Here is a 22948-nt window from a genome sequence, read left to right as displayed (position 1 = left end):
AGAACTTCAAACCAAACAGATCAGAGCATGATGCAGCAAGTTGGCGTATGAAGAAGTCATGTGCATTGAAGAATTTGCCATGAAGGATATAGAATATCAAAGTCTTCACTGCACCCTCAATCTTGGCATTTGGAGAGTGTCCTTTAATGGGCCAGAGAGTCCGCCGGATGATGTGATAGATGGTTCTTGGCAGATACTCAAGGTCTTCAGCAAAGAACGCTGTGGGATAAGAAGCATCTTGGGGCAATTGCTTCATCATGCTGAGCATCTGACTCATATCAGGTTCAGGCCTCTGAAAGATGCTCTCAATAGCTTCAGTATGCAGCTGACAGTCTTGCTCGAAGAGATCGCCAGGAGTGGGCAAGCCAGTGAGCTCAATGATGTCAAATGCATTGGCTTCATGATGAACATTGCCGGTCATCCACTCCAGGACCCAAGTCTTCGGATCTCTGTTGTATCCACGGATGTGGAGTGTGGCATAGAATTAGAGCAGCAGCTCTTCATTCCAATGCTCTTGGTCAGTTATGAATGGCAGCAGTCCAACTTGCTTGAAGCAATCCAAAGCTTCTTCCAATGCGCTTGTGTGGGAAGATGCGACCTTGGTTGTACAGTGTGCATGAGTAATAGCTTCGCTGAGGATAGCTCCAAAACCGATCTGATGAAATCCTTTCCCTTGAGTAGGGGTTCTTGGAGCTATTGAAGAATGCATTGTCTGCCCTGAAGCCATTGATGTTGAAGGAGCCAGGTGCTGATGCAGGACTTGGGAACCTTGGTAGTCTTGGGATTGGCTTCTGTACCTGAGGCCTGTGCTCAACATGATAGTCGAACTGGGGACCGGCAGCAGACTCAGGAATAGAAGTGTCAGGATCAGTGGCGTCGCTGTCTTCTGATGCTTTTGGTGGGGAGGGCTCCATATTAGCTTCATTGTTAGTTGTGGCAGCCTCATGATTTTCATCCTCCACTTGACGAGCTGGAGGGTCGGACACAAGCACGTTCTCCGTAAGAACTGCTTCTTGGTGAGACGGGGGGACTGGTGGTACTTCTTCGTCTTCGGCTGATGCAGCCGGAATGTCTTCAGCAGAGACTTGAGGCCTTGGACCTTTGCGAAGCCTGCGCAACGCGGGCGACGCCTGTGGAGTTTGAGTGGGCTGGGCCTCATTGTCTTCTTCTTCTTGTGGGCGATCCGCCCATGAGGCATCCTGGGCAATTGGCGTCAATGGACGACCAATGCTGATGAGTTCACTGTTGTCTTGCTGAGGAAGGACTGCATCATCTTCTACATTGTCATGTTGACCAATGTCTTCAGCAGTGATGGGATCAGCTGCTGGAATGTCTTCAGCTTCATGAGCCTCTGTGGAAGCAGGATCATGGACAGTCAGTTGGCGTTCAGCTTCAGGATAGACCATAGAAATGGGTTCAACCATCAAGGGTTCTGTGGGAGCAGCCCGATCTTTCTTGGTCTTCCTCTTCTTCTTAGAGGGGGCAGTTGCAGATGCTTCAGGATATTTTCTTTTCCTTGCTTTAGCCTCAGCAGTCTTGGTCTTCTTGAGCTCTGAAGCGGTTGACCGGCTCTTTGGCTTCGAGCCAGTCGTTGCAGTTGGGAAGACAACCGCAACTTCTTCTTGCCTTGGTGCGTCGGGTTCAGCCGTAGCAGGCTTCTTCTTCTTCTTCGCGACCATCCTAGGGTCGATGCCAGGACGCCCAAGTGCCTTGCATTTTTCAGCCTCATTATAGGCTTGCACACATCTGTCAGCCAGAGTCTTCATGCGCTCACGTGAACCCTGAGCTTCTGCACGTTTCTTCAGAAAGGCTTCCTTGAGCTCATGCATCATGATCTTGAAGTTCTTCACATCTTGCACGCTGAGCTTGGCCATATGCTTCTTGAACTGATCCTTTTCATAGTCAATCTTCTGCTTCAGTTCAACAACACGCTGGGCGATGGCTAGTTCTGAAGCAATGGCGCCATGGAAGGCGACACTGAGGCCAATGGGTAGCTGCAGATCATCAAAGCTGATGTTTGGCGTGTCAAACCACTCATCAATGAAGTTGTGGATGATGGTGATGTCAAAGAGTGGCAGATCATTGAAGATTTCTTCTTCTTCTTTGCTCTTGATGAGTTGCTCAAGAGCGTCATCTGCAAGATCTTCGTCACTTGATAGATCAATGTCATCATTGCGCAGAATGGCAGCAGCAGTGAGCTCTTGGCCGCAGTGTGGCAGAGGCACCTTGGCCTTCTGGGGCTTTGAGATGCGTGATAAGTCTTCAGACTGCACACTGTCTTCAGGAGGTGCAATTGCCAGTGGCTTCGCCCTTGAAATTTTGGGTGAAGGGGAAGGCTTTGAAGCTTTAGGCTTCTTTATCTTCTTTGGCTTCAGCACTACCGGAGCTTCTTCTGATTCAGAGTCAGCTGGAGGCTCATTCACTGCAGTCCCTTGAACTAAGATGCGGGTGATGAGGCCTTCAAAGTTGGCGTAAGGACCAATGACATTGGGTTCTGCTTCTCGTGCGCCATCTGCCCTTGGTGCTGAGGGACCAGGGTTGAAGTCTAACCCAAAATTCTTCTTGTTCTGCTTCGCTGAGTTTTGGGCAAACTGGAAGTTGCGCTTGAACAGATTGTCATCACGACACTAGAGTAGTGACGGCAGATGTGCATCATCAGGCTGTGGCCCACGGACCATGCATGGATAGAAGCCTTGGGCAATGGCTTCATCTCTGGACCTGGGTTGAAGGTTCTTGTATAGGATGTCTCCCCATGGTCTTTTGATGGCACTTTTCTCAGCGTACTCTTGGGTTACGAAGCGGTATTTGAACCATTGTTCTGCCCAATATCGTCGAATCCATTGGATTCGGGTCTTGCGCTGACTGTAATCCTCTTCAGGATCTGTCTTGTACATTTCTGCGAGTTCATCTGGCAGATCTCTAGATGTTCCGCCACGATGCTGTCTGCCCCCCTTCCTTGCTTCTTTCTCTAAAGCCATAAACTTTAACTTGAAAGGCTTCAAGACGTTCAAAGGCTTCAAAGGCTTTCTCTTGCTTGACCAACAGGAACTGGCTTCAGGAGAATTTATGTGATGCTGTAAGAATTTTGCAAATGAATGCAGACTATGAGAACCAAAGGATTCTCCACGGACATGTACCTGTGACAGCATTAAGGTGCGAGGGAAGGGGAAGAGGTCATATGCATTCTCAGAAGATTTTGAAGATAAATCAGTTTAGAAGACATTGACCTCATCGTGCGAAGACATTCACTCATAGATAAGAAGTTGGTTCCAGATTTGTATGAATCCACAGATCAGTACAAGTGAGGAATCTAACTAATTTGTGAAGCACAAGTGAATATACTAGGCATGTTATGAGATGCAGTATGTGGGAGATCTAACTTGTGTGAATAGAAACTGCTTGTGGTAGAAAGTGATAAATCCATAGGATCAACAGTGCTGTAAAAAGGGAGTTTTATTTACCACACGAAGAACTGCTAGACGAAGTGGGAGATGAGGCCGAGCTGTTCAATCTTCCGTGCCCTAACTTGGCGACAGAGGACACCTACAGCGACGGCGGAGAGGACGATGTCCGTGATCGGCGTGAAGACAGCGTCAGAGAGGTTGCGGCAGCGAAGCGCTTCATCGCCGACGTCGTCGAGGGCTAGCGGTGGCACTAGGGTTCGTGCGAGGGTGGAAGAAGAGATAATGACCGCAGTGAGTGTGTATTTATAGGTACAGGGGCGGCACTGCGTTATTACATAGGTGTCCCTGGCGATTTGCATCTAAGGAACACGTGGCAATCATGCGGAATTTGAGGGTTTGTTCCACGACCCACGCACGCCTGGATTGTTGGGTGGTCGTTCCTACTTCTCCGGTTTTGATGTGGAGGAATGAGCATTGAAAACGGATTTAATGGTTATCTCTGTATCTTCTGCTGACAAGGACGTAGAGAAGACATCCGACAGTTTCAATAGAATGCATATGATTTGGAGAGATAGAATTTGAGATAGAAAGCATAGAGAGGTTAGGGTCCGATCACATTCACTTTGTTCAAAAGATTCAAATAAGAAGACATAGCTATAAGTGAATGCTGTAGAGGACAGAACACTAGTATATATATATCTATATACTCAACATAGTGAAGATAATCATGAAGACATGTTGACATTGAAGCCAAACCAAATGTGAAGACATTGCAAGGTAACGCCATGAGTGAAACACTTCAAAATAGAACGTTTGGTGGTGGCATTACCCACCGTATAGGAAGTATTAGACCCAGTGTAACACCCTTGATGCGACTATAGCTCCCACTTGTCGAGGCACGACTTAGAGACATAATCGCATTGAAGGCATATGTCGCAAGTTAGGCAATCTTCACAACATCCCATGTAATATGATAATAAAAGGGGAGATAACATAGTTGGCTTACACTCGCCACGTCAATCAAGTACATAAATAACATTACATCATCCAAAACACTCATGGCCCGACTACGGCGCCAAAATAAAGAGAACCCAACACGCGACAACGGTCCCAATCACCCCCAACTGGGCACCACTACTGATCATCGGGAAAGGAAACATAGTATCGTTGACAGTCTTCATCGAACTCCCACTTGAGCTCATACGCGTCTCCTGGAGCGGAATCATCAGGCCCTACATCTGGTGTAATAGTAATCTGTGAGCCACAGGGACTCAGCAATCTCGCACCCTCGCGATCAAGACTATTCAAGCTTATAGGTATGGCAAGGTGAAATATGAGTGGAGCTGCAGCAAGCGACTAGCAAGTATGGTGGCTAACTTATTCGCAAAGGAGAGCGAGAAGAGGAGGCAAAGCACGAGCGAGAAACTAGAGAACAACCTGCGCAAACATTACTCCAACACCGTGTCCACTTCTCGGACTCCGCCAAGAAGAGGCCATCACGGTAACACACTCAGTTGATTCATTTTAATTAATTAAGGTTCAAGTTATCTACAACTGGACATTAACAAATTCCCATCTGCCCATAACCGCGGGCACGACTTTCAAAAGTTCAATCCCTGCAGGGGAGTCCCAACTTAGCCCATGACAAGCTCTCATGGTCAACGAAGGAATAGACCTCCTCCCAAGACGTTCCGATTAGACTCGGTATCTCGGTAACTCAAGACACTTCGACAGGTTAAAACAAGACCAGCCACACTGCCCGAATGTGCCGACAAATCCCGATAGGAGCTGCACATATCTCTTTCTCAAGGCACACTCAGATTGTCTAAACTTCCGGTAGGCCAGCCCAGAGTTGCCCCTGGTAGCCACCGGCGGCTGACGGTTTGGACCAACACTCAGAGGAGCACTGGCCCGGGGGGGGGGTGGTTAAAATAAGATGACCCTTGAGTCTGCAAAACCCAAGGGAAAAAAAAGGCTAGGTGGCAAATGGTAAAACCAAGGTTGGGCATTGCTGGAAAAGTTTTAATCAAGGCGAACTATCAAGGGGTTCCCATTATAACCCAACCGCGTAAGGAACGCAAAATCCGGGAACATAACACCGATATGATGGAAACTAGGGCGGCAAGAGTGGAACAAAACACTAGGCGAGAGGCCGAGCCTTCCACCCTTTACCAAGTATATAGATGCATTAAGATAACAAGGCAATATAGTGATATCCCAACAAGTAAATGAAAGATGTTCCAACAAGGAACGGCCTCCAATCTTCACCTGCAACTAGCAATGCTATAAGAAGGGATGAGCAAAGCGGTAACATAGCCAATCAACGGTTTGCTAGGACAAGGTGGGTTAGAGGTTTGACATGGCAATTGGGAGGCTGACAAGCAAAAGGTAGGCATCGTAGCATTGGCATAGCAAAAGAGCGAGCAAACTAGCATAGCAAAGATAGTAGTGATTTCGAGGGTATGATCATCTTGCCTGCATAGTTGTCAGAGTTGACTGGATCATCAAAAGCAAACTCAACGGGCTCCTCGTTAGCGAACTCGTCTCCCGGCTCTACCCAAACAAGACAAACAAGCAACAAGGATATAATCAACCACATGCAAGCTCAAACAATAAGATGCAATGATGGTATGCTATGCGGGATGCGATGCGGGATGCAAAATGCAAGATATGACAGGAAATGCATGAACCTGGCCTCAACGTGGAATTCCAAAGGTGCCACTGGAAGGATGAGATGAAATCGCTTGAAAACGATATAAAGAACGCCGGATTCGGAGTTACGGTTTGGAAATGGCAAGCGTTTCAAAAATGACACCGGTCTGCGATTTACAGCAAGTAGGCATCTAAATGCAACAAAATGAACATGCTACAGCATCCAAACATGACAACAAAATACATGGAAGGGATGCACACAAGATGCTTAACAAAAGTCTAGCACTGAGCTACGGCCAATTCATCCATTAACAGGTTCAAACAAGCATGGCAAAAACGCCAATGGTAAAACAGATCTCAGACTTAGTGAAATTAACACTTGTCTGGAATTTCAGATCATATAGCCCTCTTCGGAGCAACAAAACAACATGCTACAGGACCTGAACATGACAAAGAAAGACATGGCATGGAGCTACTCAACAAGCTTAACAAAAGTCCCTTAGTGACCTTGACCCAAAAGGGATCACAAAATGTACTAACAAGCACACGAACATAGCAAAAACATAATCAGTTTTCAGACTTAGTGAAAACTGGGACATGCTGAAACATAACTCACGAAGACATGATTACGAGCTCGATGCACTCACTATGGTGCAAGTCATGGCAAGAAAAGCATACATACCTTAATAAGGCACAAAATACAAGCTAGACATGGCAAGAACAATGGCATAGCATGCACGGGTCAACTACTACAACATCGGCAAAATCGCAAACAAGTTGACGATCTGCCCAGATTCACAATGAAGCAAAAGTAGAGCTCGATTGACTCAAGCTAGGGTGCTCCATAATTGCAAACAAAGACATTGATGGATAGAGCACTACAACATTAACAAAACACCCTTACTGATCATCCTCAAAAGAGGCACGGATCACTAGGAAACAGTATGGACATATGGCATCATGAACTAAATAATCCCAGACTTAGTGAAAACTACTAAGTCCCTGAAAACAGATTCACCGGGTGCCTCACTTTGCAAGCTTGCACAAGTCACCACACACATCACAAAAATGCATGGGTTGAACCTCTGGAAAGATAACAAAATCCTTAACAAAACATATGTAGGACTCACAGGCATATCATGCACACAATAATCATGGCCAAAATGACAAAAATCTAAGATGAACTAGCAGATCTGACAATTAACTCACGAAGCCTCCTTCTAACAGCATTTCGGGCATCAAGATGCACTCAAATGAAAATGATGCAATGGAATGAAATGATGTACTCATCGAGACGACCATTTTGATATACTATATGTCCAAAACGGAGCTATGGATGCGGAGATATCATAGGCCAAAGTTTGCATTAAAAAATGATGGGAGAGGGCGAAAGTCAACCCTAGGGTTTTTCAGATCTGATATCCGAAATTACTGTAGCAAGGCACGCGTCCCAAGGTTCGTCGGCCGGAGAGGAAGAAGACCGGGGCGGCCGGATCTCTCGCCGGAGATCGCGGGGAGCCGCCGGAGATGGTGCGCCGGCGAGGGGAGGACGTCGGGGACGCGATGGCCGCGGGCGGCGGCCGGGCCGGGCGGCGGGCGGTGGCGCGCACCGGTGATGCGGCGAGGCGGCGGAGAGGCGGCTGCCGGTGATGGAGCTCCGGGCGGGGTGGATCGGCGACGAGGAAGAGACCGCGGGGCGGCGGCGCGGTTCCACGCGCTGGGGGGCCGGCTATGGGCCCGGGTAGGCTCCGGCGGCGGTGGGAGGCGCGGCCACTTAGGCGGCGCCACATGGCGGCGGTGGGAGGCGCCCGGACATGTCTGTCGGTGGGCGCTTTGTCCGGCGGCGCGCGGGATCCGATTTTCTAGGGTTTGAGGAAGGGGATCCGCGAATTTTTAGAGGGGGTGTATATATAGGCATAGAGGGAGCTAGGAGAGTCCAAATGAGGTGCGGTTTTCGGCCACGCAATCGTGATCGAACGCTCTAGGAGATGGAGCAGAGTTTGGTGGGTTTTGGGCCAAATTGGAGGGGTGTTGGGCTGCAACACACACGAGGCCTTTTCGGTCCCTCAGTTAACCATTGCAGTATCAAACGAAGTCCAAATGGTACAAAACTTGACAGGCGGTCTACCGGTAGTAAACCAAGGCCGCATGACAAGTCTCGGTCCAATCCAGAAATGTTTAAACCCCACACACGAAAGAAAGCTAGAAATGACCACCGGAGGAGAACGAAGCGCCGGAATGCAAAACGGACAACGGGGAAAATGCTCGAATGCATGAGATGAACACGTATGCAAATGCAATGCACATGATGACATGATATGAGATGCATGACAACGACAACAACACACGAAGACAAAACCCGAACCCGAGGAAATAAATATAACTTAACGCCAGAAACGGCAAGAGTTGGAGTACAAATTGGGAAAGTTATATCTGGGGCGTTACAACACTCCACCACTATGAAAGGATCTTGTCCCGAGATCTAGGACTGAAAGAACGCCGGGTACTCAGAACGGAGGTGATCCTCGCGTTCCCAGGTAGCTTCACAGTCGGAATGGTGTGACCACTTGACTTTGAGAAATTTGATTGACTTGTTGCGAGTCTTGCGTTCAGTCTCTTCAAGAATAGCAACTGGGTGCTCGAGATAAGAGAGATCTTCTTGGAGCTCAATGTCCTCGAAGTTGACGGTGCGGTCAGGAGTCTTGAAGCACTTTTGAAGCTAAGAGACATGGAACACGTCATGAACATTTGCAAAGTTTGAAGGAAGCTCGAGTTGATAGGCGAGGTCGCCTCTCTTGCTGACAATCTTGAAAGGTCCCACGTACCTAGGGGCAAGCTTCCCTTTGATACCGAAGCAATGAGTACCCTTCATAGGAGAGACGCGGAGGTAAACATGATCTCCGATCTCGAAAGCCAAATCACGGTGCTTACTATCATAGTAGCTCTTCTAGCGGGATTGGGTCGCTTTGAGGTTATCACGAATGACTTTGCACATTTCTTCTGCTTCTGTGATTAAGTCATTACCCAGCAGCTGACGTTCACCGGTTTCAGACCAGTTGAGAGGGGTACGGCACTTCCTGCCATACAGAATTTCAAATGGGGCCTTGCCCGAACTTGCTTGAAAACTATTATTGTAGGAGAATTCAGCATAAGGAAGACAATCCTCCCACTTCATGCCGAAGAAGATCACACAAGCCCTGAGCATATCTTCAAGAATCTGGTTGACACGCTCGACTTGACCGCTTGTTTGAGGATGGAAAGCTATGCTGAAGCGGATGTTGGTGCCCATGGCCTTCTATAAAGAATCCCAAAACTACGAGGTAAAGATGCTGCCACGGTCTGAAGAGATCACTTGAGGAATACCATGCAGAGAGACAATGCGAGAGGTATAGAGTTCCGCCAATTGAGCTGCAGTGATCGACTCTTTGATAGGCAGAAAGTGAGCCACTTTGGTGAGTTTGTCGATGACAACGAATATAGCATCATTGCCAAGCTTGGACTTTGGAAACCCAGTCCCGAAGTCCATTTCAATGTGGTCAAACTTCCATTCTGGAATGGCAAGAGGTTGGAGGAGACCAGCTGGCCTTTGGTGTTCTTCCTTCACTCTTCTGCAGATATCACATTCATTCACGAATTGAGTGCTCTCGCGCTTCATTCGAGTCCACCAATAAGCTTGCTTAAGGTCCTGATACATCTTCGTGCTCCCAGGGTGGATGGAGAGGAGAGAATTGTGAGCCTCGTTCATGATCACTTTACGGAGGTCACCTTTGGGTACAACAATACGATCCTCGAAGAAGAGAGTGTCCTTGTCATCAAGGCGGTAGCACTTGTACTTGGACTGACTCTTGGCAATCCCAATCTTCACCTTTTTCACCATAGCGTCAAGAAGCTGAGCTTGGCGAATCTAGTCTTTTAAGGTAGGAGAGACTTGAAGGTTGGCGACGAAACCTTGAGGAACAACTTGCAGACTAAGTTCGCGGAAAGCTTCACAAAGCTCGGGTTGATAAGGCTTAAGAATCAGACTGTTGCAGTAAGCCTTCCTGCTCAAAGCGTCAGCAATCACATTAGCCTTGCCTGGAGTGTACTCAATCCTCGGATTATACTCTTGAATCATTTCGACCCATCGAGTTTGCCTGAGGTTGAGATTAGGCTGAGTGAAGATGTACTTGAGACTCTTGTGATCAGTGAAAATGTCCACTTTTCTTCCCAATAGAAGATGTCTCCAAGTCAAAAGAGCATGCAAAACTGCCGCCAACTCGAGATCATGAGTGGGGTAGTTCTTCTCATTAGGCTTCAACTGGCGAGATGTATAAGCAACAACTTTCTTCTCTTGCATCAATACCGCGCCAAGACCTTGGAGAGAGGCATCACAAAAGACCTCGTACGGCTTTGATTCATTAGGTGGAGTCAGAACTGGAGCAGTGATCAACTTCTCTTTCAAAGTGTTGAAAGCAATATCACACTCCGGAGACCAAACGTACTTGACGTGCTTCTGGAGAAGATTAGAGAGAGGCTTCGCGATATTGGAAAAGTTTTCAACGAATCTTCGGCAATAGCTTGCGAGACCGAGAAAACTGCGGAGTTGCTTCACGTTCTGAGGAGGTTCCCAATTCACAATTGCAGACACCTTCTCAGGATTCACGGCAATGCCCTTGGCAGAGATGATATGACCAAGATAAAGAACCTCATCGAGCCAAAATTCACACTTGGAGAACTTGGCGTAGAACTAATGTTCTCTGAGCTTATCAAGAACCAAACGCAAGTGCTTGGCATGATCTTCCTTGTTCTTCGAGAAAACCAGAATGTCGTCGAGATAGACCAAAACGAAGTCATTGGTGTAGGCGTTGAAGATGAAGTTCATCATGCGAGAGAACGTCGGAGGAGAGTTGGCGAGGCCAAAAGACATGACAGTGTATTCATATGAACCAAAGCTTGTTCTGAATGTTGTCTTGGGAATATCTTCTTCACGAATGCGAATCTGGTGATAACCCATACGGAGATCAAGCTTGGAGAATACTTGGGCACCTTTGAGTTGTTCGAACAGCTCATTGATGTTGGGAAGTGGGTATTTGTTCTTGATGGTCTTCTTGTTCACTGGACGGTAATCAACACAAAGTCGGTCCGTTCCATCCTTCTTCTTCACAAAAAGAACACCACAACCCCACGGAGAAGAACTAGGCCGGATGAGACCCATTCTTTCTTGCTCATCGAGTTGCTTCTTCAGCTCCTTCAACTCTTCAGGTCCGAGCTTGTAAGGACGCTTGCACACAGGTTCTGTGCTAGGCTCAAGATCAATAACGAATTCAACTGGCCGGTGCGGAGGCATTCCTGGAAGCTCTTCTGGAAAGACGTCTTGATATTCGCAAACGACTGGAATTTGAGAGATGGCATCCAATTCACCCTTCTCATTGAGAGAAAACAAACGGATAGTATTATCCCGAGCGGCAAAGACAATTACATCCTCAGACGAATGAGTCAATTGAATCTGCCTGGCTGCACAATCAAGCTGAGCCTTGTGCTTAGAAAGCCAATCCATTCCGAGAATAAGATCAATATCCGAGTTACCAAGGATCATTGGGGAAGCCAGAAACTTGAAATCACCCATCGAGATAGAAATATCCGGAACTTCGTAGTTAGCAAGCAAGCATCTACCCGGAGAGACGACTACTAATGGCTTATGCATAACTTGAGAAAACCACCCATGCTTAGATGCAAAAGGTCTGGAAATGAAGCAATGCGATGCACCTGTGTCAAAAAGAACTTTTGCAGGAACATCGTTAACAGGAAGGTTACCCATAATCACATCTGACGAGTCCTCTGCCTGGGCTGCATTCACCATATTGACCTTGGTGTACTTGGGGTTATGCTTGACCACAGCTGTACTTGCCGATCTAACAGGAGGAGGAGGAGGAAGATGCCTCTGGTTGAGACACTTGTTGGCATAGTGACCCTTCTGTTGGCACTTGTTGCACGTGACCTCTAAAAGCGGACGGTGATACGGAGCACTCGATCTTGGAGCTTGAGACGAAGCCTTGTTCTAAAAGCCAGGGTTGGGTGGGTGGGAAGAACCACAGCCACCTTTGCTCTTCTGCTGAAACGGCTGACGGAACGGAGGAGGAGGAAGCCAAAACTTCTGCTGCTTGGCCCCTTGAGTAGAGGAAGAAGGAGTAACATCTCTGACTCGCTTCTTGGAAGCATCACACCTCAACTGAGAAGCCTCTTGCTTCAGTGCCATGTTGTAGAACTCATCGTATCTCAAAGGCTCAAAGAGAACAAGAGCTAGCTGAATATCTTCTCTGAGACCACCCCTGAACTGATATATCATGCTCTTCTCATCAGGGACGTCCTGCGTGGCAAAGCGGGCGAGCTTCTGGAATAACTTGTTGTAGTCATAGACAGACAAAGAGCCTTGCTTCAGATTGCGGAATTCCTCACGCCTGCTTTCAACCACGCTCTGGGGAATATGATGAGCTCGGAAATCTCGACGGAAATCATCCCAAGTGATAACATGTCCACCTCTGGAATCCTTGTACTGCTGGAACTATTCTGCAGCTTGATCTTTGAGTTGGAAGGAGGCGAACTTAACAAAGTCCTCAGGCCTGACGTTACTGCATTCGAAATGCTTACACAGATCCACAAGCCAATCATCAGCATCGGTTGCCTCAACACAATTGCTGAAAGTCTTTGGCCCGTTAGCAAGGAACTGGTTGAGTGTAGCAAAGTGACTCTGATTGCTTCCTTGATTCCCTTGACTGCCTTGATTGCGCTCTTGGAGAATTTGCATGATCAGCTATGTGTTTGCATTGGTTGCGGCCATCACAGCTTGCCACGCCTCTGGATGAGGTGGAGGCGGTGGCGGATCAAGATTCAGAGTCGTGCGCGTTGGAGGAGCCATCCTGAAGAGGTTGACCACCATTAGCACAATGATAGACAATATTGAAGCTTAATCCAACAGAATGAAAATTGCAACATATAGTCTTCACATCCGAACAAAATGAACGAATGCATTCCTCGTGAAATGGTCACATATCCATAAATTGAGAAGCCACGTAGAATTAAGGTAGAGAAATAAACCAACAAGGTACGGATCAAGATAGAATAATCGGTAAGAAATCCCAATCTCAAACCAATATCCGTGGAAGAAAAACTAGAGCTACTAGAATTCCCACCTATGAAACTCCTGAACCTTTCCGGTTATGCAATCAGGTGTGGGGGATACAGGGGAAGCATAATATCTCACCCAAACTAGCAAATCCTACATCTAGCTGTATCCATCCTTCAACACATAACCAAGAAACCTTCGGAAACCATCTACCTCAACCTTCGAAAAGCATCCGTTATACAAGTTATGGTGATACTCCCGAACTCCCGCCCCAGTACTGGGTGGCGTCGAGGTTATCTCACCAACGAACTACATAAAAGAGATTTTCGATGTCGGCGTACTAGACTCAGGTATTCTAGAACTGCAACGATAAAATTATGATGACAACACCTCAGAGCTCAACTCCCCGGGACACTTCCACTAAACCCCTGACAGGAGGCACCAAGTCAATGTTCTCATCATAAAATCATCGGAACGATTCCAAGATACCCGCGTGATCCTAAATTTTTTTTAGTGAAATTTGAGAAGAGAAGAGTCAAAACTCTACGTCAGGATGCCTTACCAGAGCGATGAGGAGACTGGGAAGTAAAAAGAATTCCTAAACTCTCCGATATATAATTCCTAAAAGACTCAAAACATTTTTCTAGACACAACTCAGCCGCTAAAAACGATCAAGCAATGGGGATCCTAAGGTCGGGGAAGGCTCTGATACCAACTTGTAACACCCTCGATGCGACTATAGCTCCCACGTGTCGAGGCATGACTTAGAGACATAATCGCATTGAAGGCATATGTCGCAAGTTAGGCAATCTTCACAACATCCCATGTAATATGATAATAAAAGGGGAGATAACATAGTTGGCTTACACTCGCCACGTCAATTAGGTACATAAATAACATTACATCATCCAAAACACTCATGGCCCGACTACGGCGCCAAAATAAAGAGAACCCAACATGCGACAACGGTCCCAATCACCCCCAACTGGGCACCACTACTGATCATCGGGAAAGGAAACATAGTATCGTTGAGAGTCTTCGTCGAACTCCCACTTGAGCTCATACGCGTCTCCTGGAGCGGAATCATCAGTCCCTGCATCTGGTGTAATAGTAATCTGTGAGCCACAGGGACTCAACAATCTCGCACCCTTGCGATCAAGACTATTCAAGCTTATAGGTATGGCAAGGTGAAATATGAGTGGAGCTGCAGCAAGCGACTAGCAAGTATGGTGGCTAACTTATTCGCAAAGGAGAGCGATCAGAGGAGGCAAAGCACGAGCGAGAAACTAGAGAACAACCTGCGCAAACATTACTCCAACACCGTATCCACTTCCCGGACTCCGCCGAGAAGAGGCCATCATGGTAACACACTCAGTTGATTCATTTTAATTAATTAAGGTTCAAGTTATCTACAACCGGACATTAACAAATTCCCATTTGCCCATAACCGCGAGCACGTCTTTCGAAAGTTCAATCCCTGCAGGGGAGTCCCAACTTAGCCCATGACAAGCTCTCACGGTCAACGAAGGAATAGACCTCCTCCCAAGACGTTCCGATTAGACTCGGTATCTCGGTAACTCAAGACACTTCGACAGGTTAAAACAAGACCAGCAACACCACCCGAATGTGCCGACAAATCCCGATAGGAGCTGCACATATCTCTTTCTCAGGGCACACTCAGATTGTCTAAACTTCCGGTAGGCCAGCCCAGAGTTGCCCCTGGTAGCCATCGGCGGCTGACGGTTTGGACCAACACTCAGAGGAGCACTGGCCCGGGGGGGGGGGTTAAAATAAGATGACCCTTGAGTCTGCAGAACCCAAGGGAAAAAGGCTAGGTGGCAAATGGTAAAACCAAGGTTGGGCATTGCTGGAGAAGTTTTAATCAAGGCGAACTATCAAGGGGTTCCCATTATAACCCAACTGTGTAAGGAACGCAAAATCCGAGAATATAACACCGATATGACGGAAACTAGGGCGGCAAGAGTGGAACAAAACACTAGGCGAGAGGCCGAGCCTTCCACCCTTTACCAAGTATATAGATGCATTAAGATAACAAGGCAATATAGTGATATCCCAACAAGTAAATAAAAGATGTTCCAACAAGGAACGGCCTCCAACCTTCACCTGCAACTAGCAACGCTATAAGAAGGGCTGAGCAAAGCGGTAACATAGCCAATCAACGGTTTGCTAGGACAAGGTGGGTTAGAGGTTTGACATGGCAATTGGGAGGCTGACAAGCAAAAGGTAGGCATCGTAGCATTGGCATAGCAAAAGAGTGAGAAAACTAGCATATCAAAGATAGTAGTGATTTCGAGGGTATGATCATCTTGCCTGCACAGTTGTCAGAGTTGACTGGATCCATAAAAGCAAACTCAACGGGCTCCTCGTTAGCGAACTCGTCTCCCGGCTCTACCCGAACAAGACAAACAAGCAACAAGGATACAATCAACCACGTGCAAGCTCAAACAATAAGATGCAATGATGGTATGCTATGCGGGATGCGATGCGGGATGCAAAATGCAAGATATGATAGGAAATGCATGAACCTGGCCTCAACTTGGAATTCCAAGGGTGCCACTGGAAAGATGAGATGAAATCGCTTGAAAACGATATAAAGAACGTCGGATTCGGAGTTACGGTTTGCAAATGGCAAGCGTTTCAAAAATGACACCGGTCTGCGATTTACAGCAAGTAGGCATCTAAATGCAACGAAATGAACATGCTACAGCATCCAAACATGACAACAAAATACATGGCAGGGATGCACACAAGATTCTTAACAAAAGTCTAGCACTGAGCTACGGCCAATTCATCCATTAACAGGTTCAAACAAGCATGGCGAAAACGCAAATGGTAAAACAGATCTCCGACTTAGTGAAATTAACACTTGTCTGGAATTTCAGATCATATAGCCCTCTTCGGAGCAACAAAACAACATGCTACAGGACCTGAACATGACAAAGAAGACATGGCATGGAGCTACTCAACAAGCTTAACAAAAGTCCCTTAGTGACCTTGAGCCAAAAGGGATCACAAAATATAATAACAAGCACACGAACATAGCAAAAACATAATCGGTTTTCAGACTTAGTGAAAACTGGGACATGCTGAAACATAACTCACGAAGACATGATTACGAGCTCGATGCACTCACTACGGTGCAAGTCATGGCAAGAAAAGCATACATCCCTTAAGAAGGCACAAAATACAAGCTAGACATGGCAAGAACAATGGCATAGCATGCACGGGTCAACTACTACAACATCGGCAAAATCGCAAACAAGTTGACGATCTGCCCAGATTCACAATGAAGCAAAAGTAGAGCTCGATTGACTCAAGCTAGGGTGCTCCATAATTGCAAACAAAGACATTGATGGATAGAGCACTACAACATTAACAAAACACCCTTACTGATCATCCTCAAAAGAGGCACGGATCACTAGGAAACAGTATGGACATATGGCATCATGAACTAAATAATCCCAGACTTAGTGAAAACTACTAAGTCCCTGAAAACAGATTCACCGGGTGCCTCACTTTGCAAGCTTGCACAAGTCACCACACACATCACAAAAATGCATGGGTTGAACCTCTGGAAAGATAACAAAATCCTTAACTAAACATATGTAGGACTCACAGGCATATCATGCACACAATAATCATGGCAAAAATGACAAAAATCTAAGATGAACTAGCAGATCTGACAATTAACTCACCTCCTTCTAACAGCATTTCGGGCATCAAGATGCACTCAAATGAAAATGATGCAATGGAATGAAATGATGTACTCATCGAGGCGAACATTTTGATATACTATATGTCCAAAACGGAGCTATGGATGCGGAGATATCATAGGTCAAAGTTTGCATTAAAAATGATGGGAGAGGGGGAAAGTCAACCCTAGGATTTTTCAGATCTGAGATCCGAAATTACTGTAGCAAGGCATGCGTCCCGAGGTTCGTCGGCCAGAGAGGAAGAAGACCGGGGCGGCCGGATCTCTCGCCGGAGATCGCGGGGAGCCGCCGGAGATGGTGCGCCTGCGAGGGGAGGACGGCGGGGACGCGGTGGCCGCGGGCGGCGGGCGGTGGCGCGCGCCGGTGATACGGCGAGGTGGCGGAGAGGCGGTGGAGAGGCGGCGGAGAGGCAGCTGCCGGCGATGGAGCTCCGGGCGGGGCGGATCGGCGACGAGGAAGAGACCGCGGGGCGGCGGCGCGGTTCCACGGGCTGGGGGGGGGGCAGCTATGGGCCCGAGCGGCAAGGCTTCTTTTGCCAGTCATGTGATTTGTACACCCACTGTCAATAATCCATTCTGAAGACGCTGGTGTCGTACCCTACAGTGCAGTTAGGGGGATAGGCTTCACGAAGAGAATTGTGAAGCAAAAACATTTGACGAAGGAACAAAGTACATAGTAATGCCATTCGGGCATTTGATCTTGCGCCCTACAAGATGTTTAAGGTCCCCAGCAATAGCGTCAGAAGATTTTGGTTTTCTGCTGGAGACCTTTCCCTGCAAAAAAGAGTTAAGCTTTCTTAGCCACCCACATCTTCAAGGGTGGCTTAGAAGCAATAAGTCTAAGTGCAGCATCTGAGAATTTTGGCTTTGGAGCCCTAGCAAACAGTCTAGCAGGCGGACAATAGTACTCATAAGAATAGGCAGAATAGTTCTTGGTCATATGAACATGGCGGTTTGATGAACCGCTCTCATATCCATATGCCTCAGTATGGTTTCCCTGCAAAACATTTGCGTTAGTGCGACTCAGGTGAGTCCTCTGTCTGTATGTAGCCTTTGGACCGTATGAAGCCTTTGGTCTGAGGTTTGTCTTCTTCATGTGAGGAGTCATGAAGACATTCACAGGAAGATTTTCCAGACACCTTTTCGGAACCCAGATCTTCTTCATAGCCGGTCCATTCCTGCAGTTAGTACCAATGTACCTGGCAAACACTTCACCATTCTGATTCTTAAACAGTACATAGTTTGCATCAAAGGATTCATCAATGATAATGGGGTTAGCACAAGTGAAGCCAGATAGGTTGGATGGATCTGCTGAAGGTTCCTTTGCAGCAACCCACATGGTTTTGGGGTACTGCTCGGGTTTCCAGTAAGAGCCATCTGCATTCATTTTCCTTACGAACCCAACACCCTCTTTCCTAGGGTTTCGGTTCAGAATCTGCTTCTTGAGGAAATCACATAGTGTCTGATGCCCTTTAAGACTTTTTTACATCCCTGTTTCAAGCAATGTATTCAACCTAGCATTCTCATCAGCAATAGCGGTGGTATCCTCAGCAGAGGGGTTATTTACCACATCAACAGTTGAAGATATTGCAACAGCAGTAGCAGTGGAACATTTAGCAATAGAAGTAGCATTATCACGCTCAATGCATTTAAGACATGGTGGTTCAAATCCTTCCTGAGCGGAACTAATCTGTTTGGTGCGAAGTGACTCGTTTTCCTTTTGAAGATCTTCATGAGCCGCTCTCAATTTCTCAAGATCTTGCTTCCTTTGAAGATAATCATAGGAAAGCTTCTCATGAGTTGTTGAGAGAGTATCATGACGACTTTCAAGTTCCTGATACTTAACATGAAGATTTTTTATGTCTTCAATTAAGGATTCAGATCAAGTCATTTCAGCACCCAACAGATCATCGCTTCTGTCTAACAGTTTTTGAATATGTTCCATAGCTTTCTGTTGTTCAGTTGCAATTTTAGCAAGTGTTTTGTAGCTGGGTTTTGAACCACAATCAGAGTCATCATCACTAGATGTTTGATAGTGAGTAGTGCGAGTGTTTACCTTGGCACCGCATGCCATGAAGCAGTAGGTAGGAGCGGAGTAGTCCTTGTCATTTGCATTGGTGTCGGTGATGAAGTCATTGTCTTCAGTGTTGAAGATGGACTTGGCAACGTATGCTGTTGCCAGACTTGCAATGCCAGCATCAGACTCTTCCTCAGACTCCACCTCCGCCTCCTCAGAAGCGGACTCCTCCTCTGATTCCATTTCCTTGCCAACAAACGCATGTGCCTTGCCAGATGAGCTCTTCTTGTGTGATGAAGACTTTGAGGAAGACTTGGAAGAAGATTTTGAGTATTTCTTCTTCTTCTTGTCGTCAGAGTCATATTCCTTGCTCTTCTTCTTCTTCTTTCTGTTCTCATTGTCCCAGTGTGGACACTCAGAGATGAAGTGTCCAGTTTTCTTGCACTTGTGGCATGTTTTCTTCTTGTAGTCATGAGCAGAAGCTTCATCATTCCTTGAGCTTGATCGTGAAGACTTTCTGAAGCCTTTCTTCTTGGTGAATTTTTGGAACTTCTTCACAAGCATTGCAACTTCCCTTCCAATGTCTTCAGGATCATCAGAACTGCTGTCAGATTCTTCTTCAGATGAGGAAACAGCTTTTGCCTTCAAGGCACGAGTTGAGTTCGCCCATAGTTTGGGCCGTAGATATCTCTTTTCTCAGAAAGCTGGAACTCATGTGTGTTGAGCCTCTCAAGTATGTCAGACGGATCGAGTGTCTTGAAATCAGGACGTTCTTGAATCATCAGGGCTAGGATGTCAAACAAACTATCAAGTGATCTCAGCAGCATCTTGACGACTTCATGTTTGGTGATCTCAGTGGCTCCGAGGGCGTGAAGCTCATTTGTGATGTCAGTGAGTCAGTCAAATGTGTGCTGGACATTCTCACTGTCATTTCGCTTGAAGTGGTTGAAGAGGTTGCGAAGGACACTGATTCTCTGATCTCTCTGGGTTGAGATGCCTTCATTGACCTTGGAGAGCCAGTCCCAGACCAGCTTGGATGTCTTCAAAGCACTCACACGGCCATACTGTCCTTTGGTCAGATGACCACAGATGATATTCTTGGCAGTAGAGTCCAGTTGAACGAATTTCTTGACATCAGCAGCAGTGACACCTTCTCCAGCCTTGGGAACGCCGTTCTCGACGACATACCATAGGTCGACGTCAATGGCTTCAAGATGCATGCGCATCTTATTCTTCCAGTAGGGATATTCAGTTCCATCGAAGACGGGGCACGTAGCGGAGACTTTAATTATCCCTGCAGTCGACATAGCTAAAACTCCAGGTGGTTAAACCGAATCACACAGAACAAGGGAGCACCTTGCTCTGATACTAATTGAAAGTGCGTTATATCGACTAGAGGGGGGTGAATAGGCGATTTTTATGGAAGTCTTCAAAACGTTGAAGTTATGAAGACAAACAGTAGAGATATTCCTATTACTATGCAGCGGAAGGTAGACTACACTAGGCAAGCCATGGTCAAGTATTTAATAGAGTGAAAGCACAATGACAAATAGCTGCAGTGTAATAAGGATCAGGTAGGAAGATATTATGAAGCCAAACAGAACATATATTCATGTTGTGAAGACAAAAGATAGAGCAAACATGCAATGACTTCACAACGAGTAGCAGTAAGTAAAGGGAAGTGAAGATGAAACCAGTGACTCGTTGAAGAGAATGATTTGTTGGACCAGTTCAAGTTGCTGTGACAACTGTACGTCTGGTTGGAGCGGCTAGGTATTTAAACCTTAGGACACACAGTCCCGGACACCCAGTCCTAAACACGCAGCTCAGGACACCCAGTCCTCACCGTATTCTCCTTGAGCTAAGGTCACACAGACCTCGCCCAATCACTCTAGTAAGTCTTGAAGGTAGACTCCCAAACCTTCATAGACTTGAGCTAAGGTTTGTCGTCAATACTCCAAAACCAACAAGGGGTGGCACTAGATGCACTTACACGCGAGAGGGAAAAAAGAAAAAGCCTTGTCCCCTTTATAAAGAGGGTGAATATCAGGCATCCTCCTCGTGGCCGTTTGGGACTTACCTAAGATCTAGGAGTCATACCAACAGGCACGGTTTGGTTACCCACATTTGTATTGATGAGAATCCCGTGATAAGGGGGACACGATCTCTGCTTTGACAAGATGTGTCAAGGAAACCGCCTCGCGTTATGTGTGGAGCTAGTTCAGAAAAACGGTTTGAATAATGGCTTGGCCATGGCGTGATGTCATGCTGTCAAAACGTGTCAGCAGATTAGATTTGTGGAAATATTATTCTCTCTACGGTGGTATGTGGAACTTATTTTGCAGGGTCGGACACTATCCTTGTATTTCAAACTCTTCCATGGTGTATTCGGAGGAGGAACCCGCCTTGCGATGCTGAGCACAATACTGCGCGCCAGACTCATCGTCATTGAAGCCTGGTTCAGGGGCTACTGAGGGAGTCCTGGATTAGGGGGTCTCCGGACATCCGGACTATATCCTTTGGCCGGACTGTTGGACTATGAAGATACAAGATTAAAGACTTCGTCTCGTGTCCGGATGGGACTCTACTTGGCGTGGAAGGCAAGCTAGGCAATACGGATATGTATATCTCCTCCTTTGTATCCGACCTTGTGTAACCCTAGCCCCCCCCCCCGGTGTCTATATAAACCGGAGGGTTTTAGTCCATAGGACAACATACAATCATACCATAGGCTAGCTTCTAGGGTTTAGCCTCTTCGATCTCGTGGTAGATCAACTCTTGTAATACTCATATCATCAAGAACAATCAAGCAGGACGTAGGGTATTACCTCCATAAAGAGGGCCCGAACCTGGGTAAACATCGTGTCCCCTGCCTCCTGTTATCATCCTCCTTACATGCACAATTCGGGACCCCTACCCGAGATCCGCCGTTTTTCACACCGACAGAGATAGTAAGTAGTATTGGGCATTATCCATTATTAGGCAACGGTTGTAATGGTAGTAAGAATGTACAACCATTTTTGTAGCGGACCTGGGAGTGGGAAGCATAAGGCATGAAGCCAGGGGTAACATGTCGGATGCGATCATACCAGCACTAAATCACCGGATCCCATCAGAACTCCGAAGGGAAGTCCTTGTGTTGCATTCCCTTTTTAATTATTATTATGCGCCTCGTGAGAAATAGAACGCACGTGCACGATATATATTAACACCGTTATCTTATTTTGGACGTAAGCGATATGTTTTAGCTCGCAGTTCATTACTCACGCATCTAGGAGGAGTTGGGGCATGAAAAACGCTTTCTGAAAGGGGTGTAAAATATGTGTTGCCACGATATAGAGGGAGGGGAGGATACCGTGGTAAACTCATCTCCGTAGTTGAGCGAGAGAGTAAGTAGTATACGGCATTAGCCATTATTAGGCGACAGTTGTAATGGTAGTAAGAATGTACAGTCGTCTTTGTAGCGGACCTAGGAGTGGGAAGCATAAGGGATGAAGCCGGGGGTAACTTGTCGGATGCAATCATGCCAGCACTAAAGCACCGGATCTCATCAAAACTTTGAAGTTAAGCGTGCTTGGGCGAGAGTAGTACTAGGATGGGTGACATCCTGGAAGTCCTCGTGTTGCATTCCCTTTTTAATTATTATTTTGCGCCTCGTGAGAAACATAACATAATTATTATTTTGCGCCTCGTGAGAAACAGAATGCACGTGCGCGATATATATTAACCCCGCTATCTTATTTTTGATGTTTGCGATATGTTTTAGCTCACAACTCATTACTCAAGCGCCTAGGGGGAGTTGGGGGTGCGAAAAGCGCGTTCTGAAAGGGGTGTAAAATACGTGTTGCTGCGGTATAGAGGGATGGATGGAAACCTTGGTAAACTTGTCTCCGTGGTTGAGCGAGAGAGCAAGTAGTATAGGGCATTAGGAAACGGGTGTAATGGTAGTAAGAATGTACAGCCATCTTTGTAGCGGACCTGGGAGTGGGAAGCATAAGGGATGAAGTCGGGGGTAACATGTTGGATGCGATCATACCAGC

The 22948-nt window shown here is 46.8% G+C and overlaps 1 non-coding gene across 1 annotated transcript; it reads left to right on the top strand.

Annotated features, from left to right (window-relative positions):
- Window positions 1–22421: 22421 nt before the first annotated feature.
- On the top strand, window positions 22422–22539 carry LOC123109018 (5S ribosomal RNA). Its single transcript, XR_006452358.1, has one exon. It is a non-coding gene; the product is annotated as a 5S ribosomal RNA (ribosomal RNA).
- The last annotated feature ends 409 nt before the right edge of the window (window positions 22540–22948 follow it).

Source organism: Triticum aestivum, chromosome 5A (genome assembly GCF_018294505.1).
Source record: "Triticum aestivum cultivar Chinese Spring chromosome 5A, IWGSC CS RefSeq v2.1, whole genome shotgun sequence".
NCBI classification, from domain to species: Eukaryota; Viridiplantae; Streptophyta; class Magnoliopsida; order Poales; family Poaceae; genus Triticum; species Triticum aestivum.
This window is presented reverse-complemented; position numbering and strand designations above follow the sequence as displayed.